Genomic DNA, 22,258 nt, shown 5'->3' with positions numbered 1-22,258 from the left:
TGAAGTTTTTACCATAAAGTCAAAATAAAACGTTTGGGTTAGGTAAAATAGCCTTATAAGGAAAATTACCATAGGCCCACTCTGAAGCAAAGAGTATCGAGTTTCATCGCCGTTTGTCTGCAGGACTGATGAAAAAATGTGAAATCAAATGTTTGAAGTGTACAGGAAACATTCTCATCGCAGTTGTCATATTTTTCAACATCAAATATATTCTTGGTCGAAAATGGAGGCACGCTTATCTTAGAAAATGCATTATCTTCAGTTTTGTAAATTAAAAAAAAAAAATATATATTTACTAAAACAGTAAAAATAACCACTCATGCTCATATACCCGTAGTTGCGTATGTAACGTATACGCCACGTAGCACCATTCGCAGTCATCTAATTACATGATCTAACACGTTTACTAGCACGCCTTAGTTTAAAAGACATATTATTTAAAAGTAATTAAATGTTGTTGGTGGAGATTTTTACACAGCATTCCTTATGGACATACTACAGAGAAAATAAAATAATATAAGATACAATTAAATGATATTTATAATTATGTAAAAAAAAAATGTTTAACTTATTTTTAAGAACCGCTCGGAAAGATGCTCGAAACTGGCTGCTACAAAAGTGTAGTACAAACCCACTGGCATTGTTTGCTTTGTTTACGTTTGGCCGTTTTGACCAGTGTTGTCATCGAAAATACCCTTGATCCGAATTAATTTTTGGAATTAACTCTAGGACTTAATCCACATCAAATGCGGTTAATTAGCGAAATAGTTCTAAATCAACGCTGTCACCTGTCTATGCTTTTAGATAGTGAATTATAACAAGTAATTTTTATCAAAAAATACCGACTTCAAAAAAATTATATATATATATATATATATATTTCATGATCCAATGATCGGATCTAAAGTATGGGACCACCTCTGAGACACTACCTTTCCGTTGCAAATCGAAATCGGTTGACGTGGTCCAAAGTTATGCGGTAACATACATAAAAAAATATATATATATTCCGACGAACTGATAACCTCCTCCTTTTTTGGAAGTCAGTTAAAAATACCTATGTTTTCGTATTTGTTTTGTTTACTGGGATATTAAATTTATGCAATATCTTAATCTATGCCTAAGCAAATACTTCTTACTTCAAACTTTTAAATTTGATCAATTTATTGAAGCTGTTTACATTTATGCCGCGTCAAAGGAGGTAACAGCTGACTTATAACCAAAAATTTACACTCAAACGAAAAGGCATAAACCCGTCACATACAAGCAGATGTTACTATTTAAGTATGCCAACAGACAGACATTTCTATACAAACAAATTAGCAAAGCAGTCATATAAACGGACTATCAAAGTGTGTTAGTTAAATTTAATGCTCGCTTGCAACATTACTACTAAAATTTGCCAACAAATCTAAGTGAGCCAACTCAATCGCTTGGCTGATCGTGCGGCACTCTTGTCAAAGGAATCAAGTGTAAACACTGTAATCTTTTAGCGAAATCTGTGGCAAATAAGCAAGTAGGTATTTATGTATAGAAATTAAAGTAGAAACCAACCACGTATGTATGTACATAGAAAAGTCGATAAAAATGTATGCATACATATATGTACATACATATGCTTCTGTGGAGGTACTTGCATATATACATATATATTTAAGTAACTAAGTACCACCGCATGTGTGAAGATTGTGATCATGCGACCTGCAAACCCGATTTCAGTTTCATTCAAATGTAGCGAATGTGCCGCGAAATGCCGCAAAAGCATTCACCAACTCATCAAATATGTAGATATGTATGTGCATATGTTTGTAAGTAGATATGTATGCACACAAAAAAAATAAAGCAAACACATAGCGTAGGTGGCAGTAAACAAGATGCCATTCCAGCACTAACTCACTGATTCACTTACCAATCGCTGTACGTATACATATACATACATAGTTTGTACTCGATCGTTGTGTCTCGTATGTTGCAAGTGCTCAGAGTAGTGGCTAATACTGATACCATCGCTGCAACGCAAACTAGATAGCTATTACGTATACCTCCTACCTACCAGGTACTTTGGTATTGAGGCATTGTGTGCAGTCTGTGCAAATATGAGATTTCCATTACCGCCGCATGTGGCTGTGTCTAATGTTGCAACAACACACAAGCAATCACTGTAAATATTGTAACAATGCAACAGCAACAGCAACAGCATCTCAAGTAGTGAGCATGCAGCCGAAATATGCGCAAAAGTTGCCCTAACAAATGTACAACTATGTATGTAAGTATGTATGTAGGTTAGTATGTTTACATCCAAACTGAATTGGAAAAATAAAACCGACTGCAGTTTTTTCTTACATACGTACATTGCGTACTACAAGATCATTTTTTCTTTCAATTTGACGCGTCATTAATTTGCTGGGAAAAGACAATTATTGGCAAATTCTTGTGGCGAAATAGATTCCGAGATATTTGACTCGGCTTCCTGGTTGAAGTCGACTTAAGTTTCGGCAAATAATATCTACATACATAACTATTCGAAAGCAATTCAAGAAATCTCAAAGATAGTAAGACAACACATTTATTTAAAGCTAAAACTTGTAGTAAAGTTAGTGCCAACTTTGAAATGTATGTATGTATGCAAAGTATAAATTCGCCTTGGCTCAGGAATTGTTGTTGCATTTTTTGTTAATAAGCTTAACGATATCTCGAAAACTCTTAGTTAAATGCTACTGGTCAAAATTACTATGAACTAGTAGAGTAGAAACTCCCCCCGAAATAAGCAGCCAAACTAGGAGCATGTGATCACTTTTAACGCGATCCAGTCTAATGTATCAGCATACTTAGTCGATTACAATTGTGTCAATGCATTTTTGAATGTACAGTGCTATCTGGGTCGAGTGAACTAATTAATGCAAGACCAGTTCATAAAATGCAGATTGTTCACTATATCCAGATTGAGTTTTTTTGTTCTTTAAAATCAATTTTATTGCGCAGTACGTCGTTTGAAGTTAAATTTTTAAGTACTCGGAAATGTCGTCTTTTCCCTCAGCTAATGCCAACACATGTTTCCGGTGGATGTTGTATCGTTGTCGTCAAGCTCTATTAGCGGTAGACCCAGGAAGCGTGCAGCCTCGATGGGGTCTGTCCATAAGGCCAGAGGCGTTAGCAGGGTGGGGTTTAGTGGGCATGTGAAGAGATGCTGCGAGTCATGGGGCTTTTCTCCGAATGCGGGGAATTCATTTGGCACATCAGCATTTATTCTGCTCAAGTATGAGTTCAACCTGCTGCAGTAGCCCGATCGAAGTTGGGCTATGGGGTTCGAGTCTCCCGAGGCAGACGGCCTTCTAACGTGCCGTCGCGATGGTTCTTCCGCAAGCAGATGTCTGTTCGGGTACCTAACACCCGGGTGACACCCTACTAGGAATTGCTTGCAGAGCATTGTGTTATGCTCCTTAATCGGGAGCATATTGGCCTCGTTGCGCTGGTGGTGTTTCGGCAACATCAGAAGGCATCCTGTCGCTGTCTGAGTGCCGTGTTTTAGCAAGTCTGCAGTTTCATCCACTGCGTCCTACTAGTCCCCGATAGCGACACAGGCGTTGCATAGTTCAGAACCGGGCGGCCAATTGGCCTTGTACGTTGCCAGCAACGTTTCTTTGTCTTTGCCCCACGTGCTGCCGGCAAGCGACTTGAGGACCTTGTTGCGGCTTTGTACTTTATTGACAATTGCGGTTGTATGCGCCGAGAAAGAGAGCAGACTTTTGAAGGTTACTCTGAGGATCTTCGGGTTATTCAACGTCGGAATTGGCTCGTCATCGACGAGAATACCCAGTTGCAGTCTGACCTCTTTCGTCGAAGTGGTGAAAAGCGTTGCTGAGGATTTTGTAGGGGAGAGTGTTAGGCTCCGTGCAGTGACGAAGCGAGAAAGCTCGGTGAAATAACCATTATCGAGCAAACGTCAGCATAAGAGACAATCGAGACTACCTCTGGTGGTTGAGGGAGCTTAGAAATGTAAAAGTTGAACAGTAGTGGGGAAAGGGCACCACCCTGTTGAACTCGCTGCTTCATTTTCCTAGGTTTGATCGATTTGTCTCCAAAGATCACTGACGACCACTCAGGTATTTCGCAGTCCACCGTTTGTTTTCTAGTAGCGTTACTTGAATAGTTCTCTCACATGGGGGGTTTCGGTTAAGGCCACGAATTATTTGGGAGTTTATGGCGTCAAGTGCTGTTGTTGTGCTGTGCACTTTACGGAACCCATGCTTATGCTTCGCTGGGGTCCAGTGATTTGTGTAGTGCGGAAGTAGAAGGGCCTCTAGTGTCTTCGCTACCGGGGAAAGGTGAGCTATCGGGCGAGAAGACTCTCCTTTGTTGGACGGTTTCCCCGATGGACAATCACCTCACGGTTGACCAAGGCTTGCTCACACCAGAGGCGAAGTGACAGGTCTTCAGATGGTCTTCCCACTTCTTCCGCTTATGTACGTTCACTAGTTGCCGAATCTCCGAGTTGAGATCCCTGATACGGGGATTTACGGGGTCGGCCTGGCGAAGGGATTAACCTTTTTGTCATTAAATTTGTCGTTACAGTTTTGAATTTGGAAGGAATTGGTTTTAAATTTTGTTCACTCTACAAAGACTCAAAATTGTTCACTCTATAGAGTACTCAATGGAAAAATTTTCATGTTCACTCTTTCGAGGTGTTCGTAGCATCGGGTGTTCACTCCAGCCAGATAACACTGTACTTGAAAATTTCAAAGTCATCAACTTGGTAATGTGAATAAACTATAAAAATGGGAACAACAGCAAAACGACTAGCTTTTTGAAAATTAATTGAAATAGTGACAAATAAGCACAAAAATTGCAAACAAGGTGACATTGGCAAACGAAACAAAATAATAACAAATTAAATAAATAAAAATTTGAACACTTTTCGGTACATTAAACTTTTGTAAAGAGCGACAGCGGTGTTTAGGCGTGTGCCTGGACAGGGAGATCGATTTTTTATTTATTTTCTTTTTTCAGTAATGTGAGAAACAACATCAACAACAATCAAACGGTTGTTTCAGATAAGGCCCATTGCGTCACTTGGTCTCACGTGGATATTAAAGGAGCTAGTGTAATGATAAGTTGCCTAACTTCAGTTGAGTAATGTCTGCTGTTTTAGGAGTTTTTCTACCAATTTACAATTACGTATTACAATTATGTATGCATATTTATGTCCACATAAACATACATATGTACACATACAAATGTATTTATATACACTTTATTTGCAGCATCGAAACATAATTAACTAAAGATACCGTCCTCAATTAAGAAATTTGCATAAAGTTCTGAATTTTATGAAACTGTCAAATTACTTACTTAATAATGCATTAATTTATACACACATACTCGTATTACAGAAAATACTATAATTAAGGAACCAGTTATACAACAAAGTGACGCATGTGCCTCACCTCGTTGCGCACACATTGCCGGTGCATTGTGTGAGATCATAAAGTCTAGTCTGTAGTATTACTGCATTGCATCTGCATCACACTGCTTTTGCTTTAGTTTTGTTTTTTTTTTGTTATTATTACACAGCTAGATATATTGTTTTGTTTTTAGTCGTAAGTAATTCTGGATTTTACGCAAATAATGGAAAGGGGCTCGCTTTCTGAACCAGTTTGCTCAAAGTTCAATTCACTCTTGGACAGCACTTGCACATCGGCTTGCAAGCTGGAATGTTGGTTAATCAGGCAATGCTCCTACATTTTTAAGTATGTATGTATGTATGTACATACAGATAGAAACACTCACCTAGTCGCATTTGATACTGGAATGAGTCACAGCTGAGGAATTCCTAACGTCATTAGATCTACATACAAATATACATATGTATTTATTTATCTTAAATACTCTAGCATAATTACTTATTATTTATGTTGTTTATTTTTTAAGCCTATCAACCTTTTACTTGGAATGGCTTACAGTAGACTATTTGGAAGGTTTAACATTTCCATTTCCTTGTCTAAAGAATAATGTAATTATATATGAATCTGTAGGATTTGTCAACATTTTCAACACATACTTATATACGTAGATATGTGTAATAGACCGCACCAGTTGTTGTCCCCCTAACGTGGTACCCTAATGTCAGTAAAGTAAAGCGCATCTATAAACCTTTGCTAAGAAAGTATTTTCATTATTCCACTAGAACTATTTAAAAAAAATTTATATTACCGAATATGGATGTCACTGAAAAATGTGAAAAAGGCGACCTCTAAGCTCGACCGAAAATTTTCAAAATTGGTGGTACGGTCTAATGTACGCACACGTGTATTGAGTGCAACATATCAACATACAAATTTGTGCTTATGTTCATACATATATATATATATATACACTAAACACGTGTATACAGGTGTTGTCATCCATGTAATTACAAATGTTTTCTTGCGAATTGGAGTGAGTTTTAATTTGTCAACAATGAATGTGGGAAATCATGCAAACGCCCCTCCGTCTCAGGTTACAATGAAATGATGCATCAAATTAAAGACGTTAACACATTTCTAATAAGCAGCTTTTGTAGCACGCGATTTGAAGCTTTCTCAAGCTTCTGTAAAAAAAACCTTGCCTAAAAATTTGTGTGTGTTATTACTAGACCCGAAAAAGAGCGGGAACTTTCACAACTTTTCACATTGCTTACAATTTGGGAAAATTGTATTCACATATTTCGATTCATAAACATTCTGCAAATGTTAAAATGCCTTACTTTTTTTATAAAGACCGTAAAAATCATAATGCGATACAGTAAAGTTAATCGAAAATCCGTATTATTTTCAGTTATCGCAAAAGATAAATCGGGCTTGAAACAACCCCTATGCTTTACAGGCGAGCCATTCTACTCGATGGAGTCTTCATTCAAGATAAACCAGCTTGACCTATCAGATTCTTCCAACCCGGGTGCGGACGCAATCATACCAGCCATGCTCCAACGAACGATTTCCTGGTTTAATACCCAAGCCTTTCAGGGAAGTAAAAGTGGCGGAAATATATTTTTGTCTTATCCGTCTCCATTCGTGGCCAGTCATGGCGATGGAGAGACTTTGAGTCTACATATCATTTGCTGCCTTACTGCTGGTAGATTTGTTGAAACAGTCTTACCAGAAGTTTTTGGAATATTGAGTTGTTGAGGTTTCATCAAATGACACTATGGGAATCAGTGAACTAAGGCAAATAGTTACACAAGGTACCCCTCAAGGAATAGTTCTAACTCATCTGTTATCGAACCTCGAAAGCCATTAATGTCATTGCGTACGCAGATGATTTAGTCAGCCTGATCTTAGGGAAACTCATTTCGATGGTTAGTGAGATACTAAATACAATCTCAAATCAAAGAAATGTCAAAAAGGAACCGTCTGGGGATTAATCCCTGCAAAACCAAAGTGGTGCTGTTCAAAAATGTGATATAATATAGACAAATTTTGAACTCTAGCACTAAGTAAATGGCGCAGATCTGAAATTGTCAAAAGAGGTTATTCTTGATACTGAGGAGCGGAGAAAGAAAATGCTCAATGTGCTCTACTCTTGTAAGAGTATATTTGGGAGGCTGGAGCTCCGACTGCAGACAATAGATTAGCAGCTGTATTTAGGCCTGTTTGGTAGGAGACGGCTGGCTCCAGGTAATATAATGGTTTGGCTTTTATACGATATTTGTGACCTGGTCTACGTAAGCTCCCTACGTGCGAAAACTAGTTTTCTATGAAAAAGCTGTTAAAAGTAAGCAACTCGTTTCNACATTTTTAGTACACTTCTAAGCAAGTTAGGATTTTCTGCTTTTCACCACGTGAAAAAGCATCTCATCTTCCATCCGAATCAACCAAAAAGTGAAAATTGATTTTTTGACACCTAAGCCCCCTTTCCGTAGACCAGGTCACATATTACTGTTTGGCCGAACTTCTTCTTCGATTTGTGGCGTGCGCCTTGATTTTGTCACACAAAGATGATGTATTTGTTTTTCTTTTTGCTTTATATTTTATGCTGATTGTTGTTTGGTACAAACACAGTGTTGCATTTCTCATAATTAAACAGCCAATATTGACCACTTAAGTGCCAATTAAATATATATGTATATGATCTGAAAATTAATTTTTGAAGTTAATCAACAATCTCTACTTAAATAGCTCAGCTGAAATTGGGCCTAAGTGTTTCGAATTAAAAAAAAAATAAAATTAAATCGGTTCAAAGCGGCACATATCGCACGTTTAATAATAAAAAGAGCTGTAATTCAAAATTTTCGTTTTTGGAGATTTCATAATACAATTAATAAGCTTGATGAGCAGAATACGTTTAGCCTAACATATGACTCAACTTCACAAAAATGGCGAAGATATGTGTCTTTCCATCGGTCTTTTGTCATACCATCTGTATGAATTGATTGATGACTTTGATTGCGTTTTCCCACAAAATTTAAATTTTTTTTTTTAATAATTCTGTATATTTATTATTAAACGTGCGATATGGTAAGTACAAGTGAAAGAGAGGAAGCAAGAGAGGAAACTAGTTACCTCTTTCAATATGCGTTAATTTAAACACATTTTTTTTTTTTGTGTATTTATATTAAACAAAGTTGAGGTATCATAACTTTTATAGCAACAGCGCATTAATTGACGTCCAGGCCTTTTTAAGATAAAGAGGAAACATGTACTAACCGGTACGATCTGGTATGATCGCTAAAATTTTAGGGAGATGATTTTATTTATGCTTTTTCCAAATCCTCCTAGATATATCACGTTAGATATCTAGGCTAGCCTTCGTGCATCTCAATCCACAACGGCCCTTCCATAATTAATCAGCACTAATTTTATAAATGTTATATCATGCTGGTAGATAATTCTTTTACATCCGTTGTTGTTCTTTGCTCAAAGATAAAAAACACACAGAAAAAAAAAATTGATGATTACCCATAGTGAGTCGTCGTTAAAAATTGTTTCCCTTAAAACAAGTCTCTTATCTACAGCAATACTTATATTTTTGGTATGATGACTCATAAATTGTTTATTTAAACGTATCGACATGAAGCACAAATAAAAGTGCATTAATACACATTTATCTATGTGAAGTACAGTAGGGTGGTTATAAAATATAAGCATATAAATTTTGTAAAAAATAAAGACATCCACGAAAATTAAAAAAAATTGGAATAATTTTAAGGAGTGGCTAATTTCTGAAGGAAAATTTTCTTACTCGTTAAAAAATTTATTTTTTTTAACGATTTTTTTCAACGAATATACACGCAAACACTGAACGTAGTATAATTCGTAAATTCGAGCGTAAACATAGTTACGTATTTAGGTAAATATGTATGTCAGCGGAGTCATTGAACAAATTTTAATTAAAAAGTTTCTTCTGTTGTACATTTTGACTTACTTCAACGACGAAAAATAAGATTAATTTCTCTAAAAAATCATGTATGAAAAATAATGTTATGTTTACTCATTTCGATTTTAATTTTATGTGGCTAATTTTTGCTGATCCAGGCGATTTGAATACTCGTAGCTTTTTTACGCTCAGCGTATTTTGTAGCAACTTTTAATTCATTTTTTTTTTCTTTTCGACCAGAAAGTGCAATGGTACTTCAAGTCACGCAGTTCCATGCTGATGTTAAAAACTAAAGCAAATAAAACCCAAATATTTTCGATTATTTAGCATATCTATAAATGTATATAATATGCGTTGTTCATTTATCGGAAAAACGTCGCGTCGCACAGTGGTACAGGCCCCATATAAAATATGGCAAAAAGTGCCACTTGTGCTCCGATTTTATTTTAATTTGTTAACTGTGATATTTTTGTTTAAGAATTAAGAAAATCGAATCCCAAGTACCTCTCTTTGCCACTTTAAATGCTTTAAATTATATAAATGTGCTGAACTCTGAAAGGACTAGGAAAAAATAATAAACACTCGTTATCAGGCCAATCCCTGTACACTATTGAACTTGGCATTAAAGGTGAAAATAAATCCAACAAAAACCGATCATTTAATCACCAGTGTTGAGTTCGTGAAATCGCAGTTCGAGTTTCTACGTAAGAATACGATTCGTACAAAATAGATAGTGTTAACAGGCAATAAATTAGTTGGCTATTTCTAAACATTCCAAAACGTGTACTTTCTGCTACTCTAAGATCACTGTTCGTCGTAATCCAAAAAAAAAAAATATTATTTTGGCTCAAATAAGTGGGAATCAGTGTTCAGTCAAATGTATCTCGGAAGAAGAGATTTTTTTGAAACCTCACTTTTCTCTACTTCGCTTAGAAACTATAACTAAAACCTAACCACGTATTTGTAACCGCGGTTTAACGATTATTTAAATACTTTTAGTATTTGGAGCAAGTATTCAATTATTTGCATATTCCATTTATTCCAAGAATTTCTCAAGTGTAAGTCCATACAAAACTACAAAATGCAGATGTATGCTTGCACTTTATAATCAATTGAGTTTATGCGAATTGATAAACTACTAAAAATAACTTTGATAACCGCTTATCAAGAACATCGATAATGCATGTAGGCTTTATTGGTACTTGATATCTCAACTCTTGAGTCGATAACCTAGTTTATTGACATATGTAGCTACATACAGTGACGAGCAAAACTGTAACATGGTGTGACACTTTTTATTTCAGCCACCACTATCTTTCCAAGTTCTAACGACTTTCATACTTTTGCTGTATATTCTTGTTGGTACATCCCTACTCCCTCTCTCATAATGATTTGAAGTCAATACAAGAACAATAAAAAAACCAGCAGACAAAAATGTAAATTAAGGCAGATGTTACAGTTTTGCACTCATATATTTTTAAGAGCTTTTTAACAATTTTCACGAAAAAAAAGAACTACTATCACAATGTTCAGTACTCTTTTGCCTGTTTCAGTTCCTGGATGTGATTTGGCATACCTTATTTGTATCTTTGTAAAAATTCTCGAGGTATATCCTTAGTTTGGTTTCACAGCTCATGTACTCGATTTTACGGACATTGATACTTATTAAGCTGTGCTTTTAGTTGATTTCACAAAATCTCGATGAGATTCATGTCCGCGGTTTGTGGAGGTCATTTCAAATTAACAAATTTTTGCTTTTGTATCCAGTCTTTGCGAACATATGCAGTATGTTTTGGGTGATTTTTCAGCAGAAACTCTCATTTTTCGACTACATCTTGCAAATTTTGTTGAAATATGAACAGATACTGTTCCTTACGCATAATGCGTACTAACGGAACAACAAAATTTTTGAAATACAACCCCAAATAATTAAGATCCTACCACTGTGATTCACAGTTTGCAGTACATGATTCGCTTAGGCTTAATTTGGGTCTTTGATCCAATACCATGCCCGGCCATCTGATTTAAAGCGATTAACTTAGTCTTGTCAGACCAAATAACCTTCAATTGAAACTTAAAAATTTGTTTTTTATTGCATTCTGAACGGCCTAACATATCCCAATAGGCAACGGTTCGGTTTTCGTGCGATGCAGTGAAATGCTGCCACACTCGCACATGTATTATGATCACATTTGCTTATTTCTTCTTTATGATGCCTTTGCGCTCAATTTGGCAATTCTTCGCCTCGCTGTCTATTGATTTGCATTAAAGTTTAATACCTTAAGCGCTTCTGTAGTAGTGGCTGCATCGATACTTGCTTCTAAGTTCACAAGATATCGTACCGTAATATTTTTTAACAGACTTCCTTTGTCCTTGGCAACACTTTAGGCTATATTTTTTCTAAGTCTTAACATTTTTAAGTAGCAAATTCCAAAATTTTTTGCCACTTTTCGTGCGGTTCCGCCTTTCCGTAGTAAATCTATTATTTACATTTATGGTTCCTGATTAACTATATTATTTACTGGTGATCACTTCTTCAATAAATTACAATATAGAAAAAGTCATCTGACTTCCAACTAGGTAAAAGATAACTGTCAAATGCAAAACTGAGAGTGAGTGCAAAACTGTAACATCTGCCTTAATTTACATTTTTGTCTGCTGGTTTTTTATTGTTGTTGTATTGACTTCAAATCATTATGAGAGAGGGAGTAGGGATGTACCAACAAGAATATACAGCAAAAGTATGAAAGTCGTTAGAACTTGGAAATATAGCGGTGGTTGAAACAAAAAGTGTTAAACCATGTTACAGTTTTGCTCGTCACTGTAAATATTGTTATACAAAATATAGAAAGGGATTTTAGCATCAAGTAGTGTCCGCTCATTCCCTAAAACCCTAAAAGAAATGGTCGTTGAAAAGTTGAAAAGGTATTTTCGGGTAATGCCTTCTCTTTACTAAGGAGGATTTATGAAGTCAATTTGGAGTTCAGAGTGATTTTCTTAAATTCTTTCTCTTTACATATCACCTTCGGATGAAGATGTTTTTTTATTCAAAGTTCGAAAAGATTTCCCGCTAAGTTGATTTTGTACACATTCAAAATGTGTCTAGACGAGATAACATAATGGATAAAAAATTAAATAAAATCTAACCAGGTATCTTTCATTCTCAATAGAAATACCTACCCGCTCGAAAAATTAACAATGTTTGTATACCTCCCTCTAAGCACCGAGACTTAATATATAGATATGTACTTCGACACAGAGTTTACTTGAAAAACACGTGTCTTGAACCCAGAAACTTGGCTTGACTAATAGTACAAAGATGACCATGAAAAGCCCTCAAAGTAGAATGAAGAGAATGTTGCACCCAAGCAATACAAAAATAGCTCACCTGACTCTCATCGACATATGCGAGCAGTGAAACCACACATTTCGTTCATTGAGTAGCGCCACTGAAAAAGTCTTCGGATTTCAGCGAGCCCGAAAGAACAACTGTGGGTGGGATGATCCCGAGCCTCCAGAAGAGGCGTTGAAAACGTACATACATCGACTTTTATGTAGATTATGGGCGGACCAACGCATGCGTGCCGGCCCAATCGGGTAAACAGCCTTCTTATACTGGTTATATAAGGTCTTTTCATGCGTGAAGGCTGAGCCTTATTATCTACGAACTGATTTCGTCTTATCAGCGTGATTTTATAACCGGCAAATCCAGCATAACAATATCTGCGAGACGAGGATCGACACATACCATCACAACCAAGCCGATTGATACCAAACGATGTGACTCGCTTTCGTGAAATTTCCTTAACGTGATGTTGGATATTTTAATAAGAATTGGAGAACTAAATCTCTCAGGAACAATTTTTTTCAAGAACGCAAAATTGCTCGCATTTGCCTATGATATCGATAACATTGGTCTTAAGAACCGAGTCGAACAGGTTTGGAGGTAAACGAGGACATAACGAGGTATCTCCTGCCATGACACAAACTGTCAGAGCAAACGCGCAGGATTTTTTATTCAGTAAACTTTGACCATTCATTTCATAATGAAGAGTTAAGTTTAAAACAACTATTATAAATATTTAGTAGCGTCTTTCAAATTTACTTCCAAAGGCAAAATTTTATGAATTTTCAGTAAGCAAGTCAATTCTTAAATTAAAATTTACTTACATTGTGGTTGGTTAATTTCGTCTTAAATAAATTGCACAAATCCACAGGATGCAGCTGCGTACACTTCAATAATTACGTCAATGCAGTTTATTTAAACTCACTTGCCGCACCATAATTTCACATAAACACAAATATTAATGCAAATTTCAGCGGAAAAAAGATGTAATTTCAACACCGTCCGGTTTTAAAAATTAACGAACAAAAGCGCAGGCTTCTAAGTAAGTGCATATGTATGTATATAAGTAAGTAAATTTATCTATATAGATTTCTAATTAAAACGCATTGAAATATGCCATTGCCTGAAGATTTTGAACATCTATGTATGCATGCACATACAAGAGTATGCACAAACCAGTATCCACATAAATTGATTATCGATTTCCTGTCTGACTTCCGGAACCAGAAATTTAACGTAATTCAAAATTTGGCTGCAGCGGCGAATAATTTAGTTGGTCTATTATTTAGATGCTTTCAGTTGCAGCCACATTTACGTATAAACTGGTATATTCAAATGGTTATTGGCATGTATGACCACAACCGCGTTACACATTTGGTAATTACAGAGATGTACACATCGCTCGGGCAACGGTGATTATATCTTTGCTGCAAACGCATTGAAAGTGACAGTTTCTGTCACCGGTTTTCGCGAATTGGTAAATATCAGATGTACATACAAGTAGTAGTTATGCACAAATGTAGGTAAGTAGTAGCAAGGCAGGCGCGGATCGGTGATAGTTATCGTTGACATTTTATTTCATTCAACACTCTAAACACGTTAAAACACGTTTTTTCTTCTTTAATTAATTAGTTTGCCTTTTACACATTGTTTCACATATTTCATCAAACGAATGCCACCAGCATTTTTTTTTTTGCAAACATCAAAAATGAAAGTAAAGATCAGAAGACAAGTAATGCGCGCAGACACACTAATTTCGATGGCAGTGGATGCTGCTCGCACGCCGCGATCATCATGCCAGCGCGCGGCGACGCAAACGACAGCGGATGAACCAGTTTCGCGGCACTACCTCAAATAAACATATGTACATACAAGTGCCTTGACTACACGCCTCTGCGCGCGCGCTAGACGCACTTATTGCAATGACACTTTCACGTTCGTTCACTTTACAAACTGCGGCTCATCAATAATGCAATATGTATACGATTAATTGCATCGATTGTAGTTTTAATTTGATCATTTATATTTTCTAACACTTAATTAAGCTACATAAACTATTTTATTTTGCAAAAATAAATTCAATGAATCAACTCGCGCGTCCACTCGAGTAGCGCTGAATCGCGCACCGTTCGCCGTCCGTTGCAAGACTAAAGTGCGATCCGTAAGAAAACTGTATCTGAAAGTACAAAAAACAACAACGCAATCGCCGCCATTCTCCACTGCTTGCCGCGCGCCCCACTCACCATACCCCATTCCACAATCGCCAACCACGCTTGCCCTCTTTGCCTTTTTGCCTACGCTCAGTGTACTGAAATCCGTGCTGTGGAGACGAAGGCAACAGCTGTTGTTGTACATACCCAATTTGCCAAACGACGTCGTAACGACTTTGTAACGACATCGTTTCCGATTCATTCCGGCGAACAATTTTTTCGCCGGCGAACTTCGCCAAACAATTAGCAAGTGCGCAAAAACAAATCAGCAAGCATTCCTAAAAATTTCAAACTTTTCAATTTGAATTAGAAGCATTTTTATAACTCTTTTAATTTTAGTGTAATAGAGTACAAATTTTGTGTAAACATGTAAGAATGAATTTTGTTTGACGTTCGAGTTCACCCAAACGACTTCACCAAACCGACGTCGTAATGACTTCGATTCGATGAAATTTGTTTTGTGTGGAAAAACCGACTTCGTTTCGATGTCGTTTCGAGTTCACCCAAACGACTTCACCAAATCGAGGTTGTAATGACTTCGATTCGAACTCGTCCTCGCCCTGTGGCAAATTGGGTATTTATATTCAACCAACACTAGCAAACATACAAACCTACATAAATCGCTGGCAATGTTGATGACGATTGCAAACACCAACTAACCAGCAATACAAAAGGAAAGAACAGCAACAACAGCAAAAACACCCCTCTGTACTACCTACACAAGCAAATCGGCTTGAGAAGCTTTATTGTTTTCGCTGAACTCTGGGAATGTTATTACGTTTTAGTATCGCTGTTGTTATTGTTGTTGTTATGACGTTAAATCTATGCTGTGACTTGAGGCTGATGGGTTTTTGTTGGGGCCTTGGCGAGGGGTGAACAGTGAACGGTGAGGGGAGCAGTCGGCCGCTCGATCCCCACTCAATGGTGTTGGTGATTACGTTGGCTGCGGCAACGGCGGCGATATCGCGTTCAACCTCATCGGCACATTGTATTGAGTGATTGACGAGCTCGTCGTGTTGTTGTTGTCGTTGTTGTGCATGAAATAGTAATAATCAACAAAAATGATTAACCAGCATTTCTTTTGCCGATAAATACACAGACGCACACACTTATATTTAGTTCAGTTGCAATCACTTTTATAAGTACATAAATTGATTTGCTAGCAGTTATGTATAAGCTCAAAGAAATGTTCAACAAAAAGCTCTCTTTCAGGGAGGTATGAAGTTCTCAAATGAGCTTTTCACGCGCTTTAGCCGCTAAATCGATTTTGGCTCAGTTCAAAAAAGAACGCCAGTCATTTCTGATTCCTGCTAGTGGAGCCAAGTGATCTATCTAGTGGATAAGAGACAGTATCTGTCGTCTGTCAACGAGTACCGCATCGAATACTTTCACTGTTCCATCGCTTCCGGTACTCACCGTCATATCCATGTGGGCGGTGATGAGCCACACTACATCATTCGCAGAATCTTTCGCTCAATCAATCTCAAAAAACTTCGGTGTTGTCATCGAGGACCGATGATGTCGAACAGCATATGCGCCCTTGTAAAAAAAAAAATCTTGAGAACTATTATCATTCGCACTGTCAACCTCGGTTTGTATCAAACTGCTCGGAAAGGTTCTTTCCAATCCCGATGGAGCTGGTACCGGGAGGTAAGAGATTCCTCCATAATTTAGGCATGCTATGGATGTCAGTCATTGATATTCCCGATCTCCTTATTGCAGAACGTATGCTTGTCTTGAAACCTTCTGCAATTCGTCGCGCTTCCAAGCAGAATTTTCGAACACAACTTTTTTTCGACCAGCAACTCAAAATCTTCGAACTCACATACATATGTAGGTAGTTCGGCTTCTCTTTGTTTTCTTCGAATAAAATCTCACGCTTCCTTTCTATCCCCCGGCATGCTCGCGTTGCGCCTCATACCAGCCTAGCTCTATAGCGGTAATGTGCAGCGCCTTACCCGGTTGCAAAGCTTTTGAAAGCTTATTTCATACATTTTTTAAAAGCAGTCATGACTAAAAGTTATTTCATTTTATTTATTTTTTGTCCTTATTTTGATCTTCTGATAGGCACATAGCTTCGTTTTTCTTTTTTTGGTGGATCCTGGGCTATGGATAAGCTTTAAAACAATACTTCATAAGAAACAAAGCGAGCTGGTAGGTATGCATTCTAGCAATACGCCTCCAGATTAGTCTCTTGCAGTGGTATAAAGATTTAATTGGTTCTAGCACTAAACTCTCAGCGCTTATAGGTAAGACATGGAAATTTACGGCATAAGCCTAGGGGCAAAGATAAATATTCGTAGAAATCTTAATAATACTTGAGTGATGTCTATGTGGCATTGATGGCTCTTTGGGCCTTTGAAGTTTAATACTCGTTAATCCTAGAGGGCTTATGAAGGCTAAATTTCAATTGGTGAGTCCGTATTGCTAGAGATTCAGAAGCCACAACTCCAATCCGACCCGAGTGATTTCTCGCAAATATTTGCAATGAAATAACTTAATAGAGGGTACAGTAGTAAGAAATCAACACTGCTAGTGGTCTATATGTCTAAAGTTTTTCTTCATTTTCTGTATCTTTAGGCGTTACATTTACCCGTTATCTTTACTAATTATTTTACATTTGCCATTATCTTTATAACTAATATTGCCTTTACCATCCCCATTATCGGTCATCGGAAATTCCAGTTCCAGGGCTACAAATCATTTTTAAACAAAACGGCCCTTAAAGCGAACTAGAACAAGTTTTATTTTTCTATTCTTAAGTAATGAATTTTTGTAGCTCTATTGCATTGAGAAAAAACAAGAAAGTTGTTTCATTTATTTTGCTAGAAGCTTCGAAGAAACGAGGCGATAGAAGAAGAACATGAATGGCGCCTAATTTGTAGTAGTCCCGTTATATTTTCAATGTTTGTCCCAAAATTGAGTAAATATATAAAACAGGCCAAAAGACTATTTACAGAAATTAGCAAGTTCTGAAACTGTGTCAGATACATTAACGCGAGTTTATTTTAAACGACTGAAGTAATTTGCAAAACCTCACCCAAAATGGTGGAATATGCAAATAAGAAAAATAAATAAATATCAGCACAAAAGCATAAACCACAAGAAAATTCAAAATGTGGGGTGCCTGCGAATAATTGCCCATAGTCGTAAGTGATATATAGAAAATTTCTTTATTTGCTACTTAAGGTGCGAAAAAACCTTAAGTCAAATCAATTATGTATTATTTAGACGTGGTTCAACTTGCCGCTCGTTGCTTACTCTTCTCGTGCCTGATTTTAAGATTTACACGTGTGCAAAGAGTTTGTGGCTATAACTGTTTGAGATAAAAAATACGGTACCCTTCAGGAAAATCGTACCGAGGTCGTTTGATGTCCAGAAATTTAAGGGAGGTGCTTGCAATCCAGAAGGCCACTCGTCGACCACTTAGTGCAAATACAAAGTTTTTTTATATCAAAAATAAAAAAAATACAAATCAGTAAAAAAATCACGTTTAGTCTTATTTGGTTTTTTTTTAATATTTTATTGCATTTTTCAGACCTTTTTCGGATTTGAGTAGTACTCTTGCTGCCGTAGCCGAGTGCTTAGAGGTTATCTCTTGCCACTTGGGANAAATATTTTATTGCATTTTTCAGACCTCTTGCTGCCGTAGCCGAGTGCTTAGAGGTTATCTCTTGCCACTTGGGAAGTCCATGGCTCCATTTTCGGGCCTAGCAACATCAAAAAATGTTTTTTCAAATAACGATCGCCCCTCGACAGACAATAGCAAACCTCCGCGTGTAGGCGTAAAAGTGAAGATCTCCATTTGTGTCACATCAAAAAGAAGAACACGTATTAGAGGAGAATCTCGGCTAAACACGTAGAAAACGTTTAAGCGCCAATCATTTATTTATTGGAATCAAATATGTCCATCCCCAAATAACGTAGGACATAATTTTGAAAACTTCAAAAACTCAAAACTTTTACTAAGAGGCCAAGATTTGTATGAAATGAAAAAAAAAGTTTATTCGATATTCGAAAAATCATGATTTCAAAAAAAACCACCCATATCAAAATAACCGGTAGAAACCCTAATAAGTGTGTTATCTATAGTTTTTTTTTTATTGCATGGTATTTTTCCTGCAGGGGCACACATCACTGTACCAGTTGAATGCCAAACGCAGCAACCATCAACCGGTCATCAACGCTGTTGGCCAAAGTTAAAATTGACCACAAGAATTCCTTTCAGGTGTGTGTTTGTATGTATGCTAAGTGGGCGCCTGACTCATTGCCTTTCAAGGCAGTGCGGTATTTAATTCGAAAGCCCTAGTACACGTATGCGCTTAATTACGCATTAAAAAAATGCCATTTTTTCGGCACTCTTCACCGCAACTATAGTTTTTTCGGGCCATTTCTGTTCACAAATAACTGAGCCACCTTTTTAGAGGCTGAAAAATATTTCCAAAATTTGTGTATTCTTTTATTTCTTTAGCTGCATTTTGGTGTAATTAAGTAAAATATTTTTTATATATTTGAATGTATTTACTTATTTTGGTTTTTCCCATAACTAGCCTCAGCTACTCTTCACCTCCAGATACCGGTTTGTTTCAGTTTTGATATTTCTGGCAGCTCTACAGCTTCCTACACTTTGTTTATCTTTACACTTTTTTGCATCTCTTCAAATTTTCTACTGCTTTCCAAATACCCATATCTACTGAGTCATGGTCACTACAGGTTTCTTTTTGCATTTTTTTTTTTGTTTGCTTTTCTTTATTAGTTGATTCCATTGGAGACCTGTTCCTGCTAGCCAGCCAGCCAGCCAGCAACTCAGTAGTTGGTCAAAATGCCGGTAATTGGTCTTCGCATGCCATATTCAAGTCAAATTGGTTCATGTGGACACTTATTGTAGAGTAAGTTGTTGTTTTAAATCGAAATATAAATTGAGCACAGCACGTTCTGCTTTTAGCAGTTGTCTGATTAATGGGCGTGTTTTTCGATGCTCATGCTCGCTGATGGCGTTGAATAAGTCAATTTACATATCTGCACGTGCAAATTTGTATCACTTTCTAAATGTTGAACATAAAATACGGAAAAAAAGTTTGCAACTGCGAATTCTTTTTAAGATTTTTCAGCTACCCAGAAAAGTAAAAGAAAGTGCGTGGGAGATGTTAAAGAAAACTTACATTTATAATAAACATTAGAATAATAAAGTTACGATTGGATTTGGGTTATTCTTTCTATTTTTCATAACTTTTTTAACAGAATAGTTTTTTTTTGCTTACCAATTAGATAGATACAATGTATGTATCGATTTTCTAGCTGGGTGTGTCATTTTAACAAGAGCTTTCTTCTAGTAGCCACGGGTAATAGTGCAATTTTTATGGCGCTAGCGCAATAACGCCGGCGCCACCTGTGGTGTCAACGCACTTACTCAGCGCAAAATGTAGTAAATGCCACGATATTCTCAGCATTCTTGGGTAAAATATTTAAATTTGTCAAAGTACATAAGTTTCTGGTGTTCTCACCACTCGAAAGCAAAAACAAATGCGTTTAAGTTTTCAAAGAATTAAGGCGAATTATGTGTGTGTGTGTCTCATGTGTTTCTTGGTGTTAATGGCGCTAGCGCTTTTCATATATTGGTGTTGGCGCGGCAACTCCGGCTACGGTGTTAACGCAATTGCGCCGCACAGAACAGTGTTACCCATGCCTGTCTTCTAGGCACTTTAATTTTTCATTGCTCTGGTGCTTGGTAATTGATTGCTACTTGTTTGAGTTAACGCCACTGATATCCACACCCAGGCCCATGCATATGATGTGGTCTGCCCTTCTTTAATGTGGGTTTCGACTTGAATACTTTCAGAGCTGCAGCATCGGTGTCCATTCGAACGACAAGGCCAATCCAGCGAAGCCGCTGTATTTGAACTCGTTGCATATGTCGTTGTAAAGCTCATACTGCTTATCGTTTCACCGTTTGCGGCACTCGCCTTCTCCAACGCGTAAAGACCCATAAATCTTCCGCAAAATCTTTCTCTCGAATACTACAAGAGCCGGCTTATCGGCGGATGTTTTCATTGTCCATTCTTCTCCGCCATATACCAGCACGGACATGGTGAGTCACTTATAGAGTGGGGTTTTCGTACGTCGAGAGAGGACTTTACTCCTGAATTGTCTACTCAGTCCAAAGTAGCACTTGTTGGCAAGACTAATTCTGCGTTGGATTCGGTAAACACAATACTGATCTCGGTAGAAACAGTTTTCGTACTGAAGTTTATAGACTACGTGGTGAATAACAGGAGGTAGGACTTTGTGTAACTGCAGCGATAGCCAAGCTGCTCTTAAAGCTAAGTAAGTACACAAAGCATTTTTTGCGTCAGTTGAAATTTCAACATAGGTGATAACTTCTTTAGTGGAGTGATCGGTATCGAAGCTGTCGCCCTGGGTCTGTATGGCATATCTCGGGCTTCAACCACTTTTAGATGAGCTCTTGAGTTGACTTTGGTTATTTCATCGATCGCAGCCTTGTACAGCTCCACGAATCTACTATAGTCCATTACCGGTCAGCGTCTATACATGATGAGGGCAGATTTGGATTGTCCTTATTTACGCTTATACAACATTTGGAAATGTTGGTTGGACTCAGTTCCACTGATGCCTTTGTCGCCAATGATCTGTTGCCTTTAGAACTTACCGCTCGTTGGCGTTTCAAAATCAAGACTTATTGAATTCGAATATTGCAGCTTTACGAAGTCCTCCTTATCTTCTCTGTTCGGTGAGCTAGCCAGACGATAAAAGGTACGCATGACGTGGTGAATGGCTTTAGTGTCCTTGGTCTTACCACAGTTCTTCTACATGCCATGTGTTCTTCCGCAGCAATCCAATACTTGCTGTTCGCTGGCTGGAAAGCTTATTACATTCTGGATATCACCGGATTCTCAGTTCATTCCGCTTTTGTGTGATAACCTAGCCTTAGGGCTTCTCGCCCCGGTACTTTTCCTGTAATTAATGATTGTCGTGCGGTCTTATCCACAATTTGTCTTACGAGTGAGAGCGAAGATACCCGTTCACCCAGGCAGAGATCTGCTGTAACTTTATTCCCGACTGGGCTTTATGAAGCGCCCCGGTCTACCGTATGAGTATAATTCGCGTGAAAGTAGAAAGAGAACGATTTTGAGCTAGAAAACTTAATATTTTGTTTTACAATTTTTATTTTTGAATAGCATATAGAATACAAAACCCATAAATTCCTTACCATTGAGCTCTATTGAGAAAAATTCCCTAACAAGTAATTTGTCAAAAGTTCACTTTAAGCAAGAATCCTGGGACATATTATTGTAAACGTAATCTTTCCGGAAAGTACATTTCGGACAACTTC

The sequence above is a fragment of the Rhagoletis zephyria genome, unplaced genomic scaffold (genome assembly GCF_001687245.7).
Source record: "Rhagoletis zephyria isolate East Lansing unplaced genomic scaffold, Rhagoletis_zephyria_1.1 Rzeph_scaffold_04031, whole genome shotgun sequence".
Lineage (NCBI taxonomy): Eukaryota > Metazoa > Arthropoda > Insecta > Diptera > Tephritidae > Rhagoletis > Rhagoletis zephyria.
The sequence above is the reverse complement of the archived record's forward strand: the minus strand, read 5'-3'. Positions refer to the sequence as shown.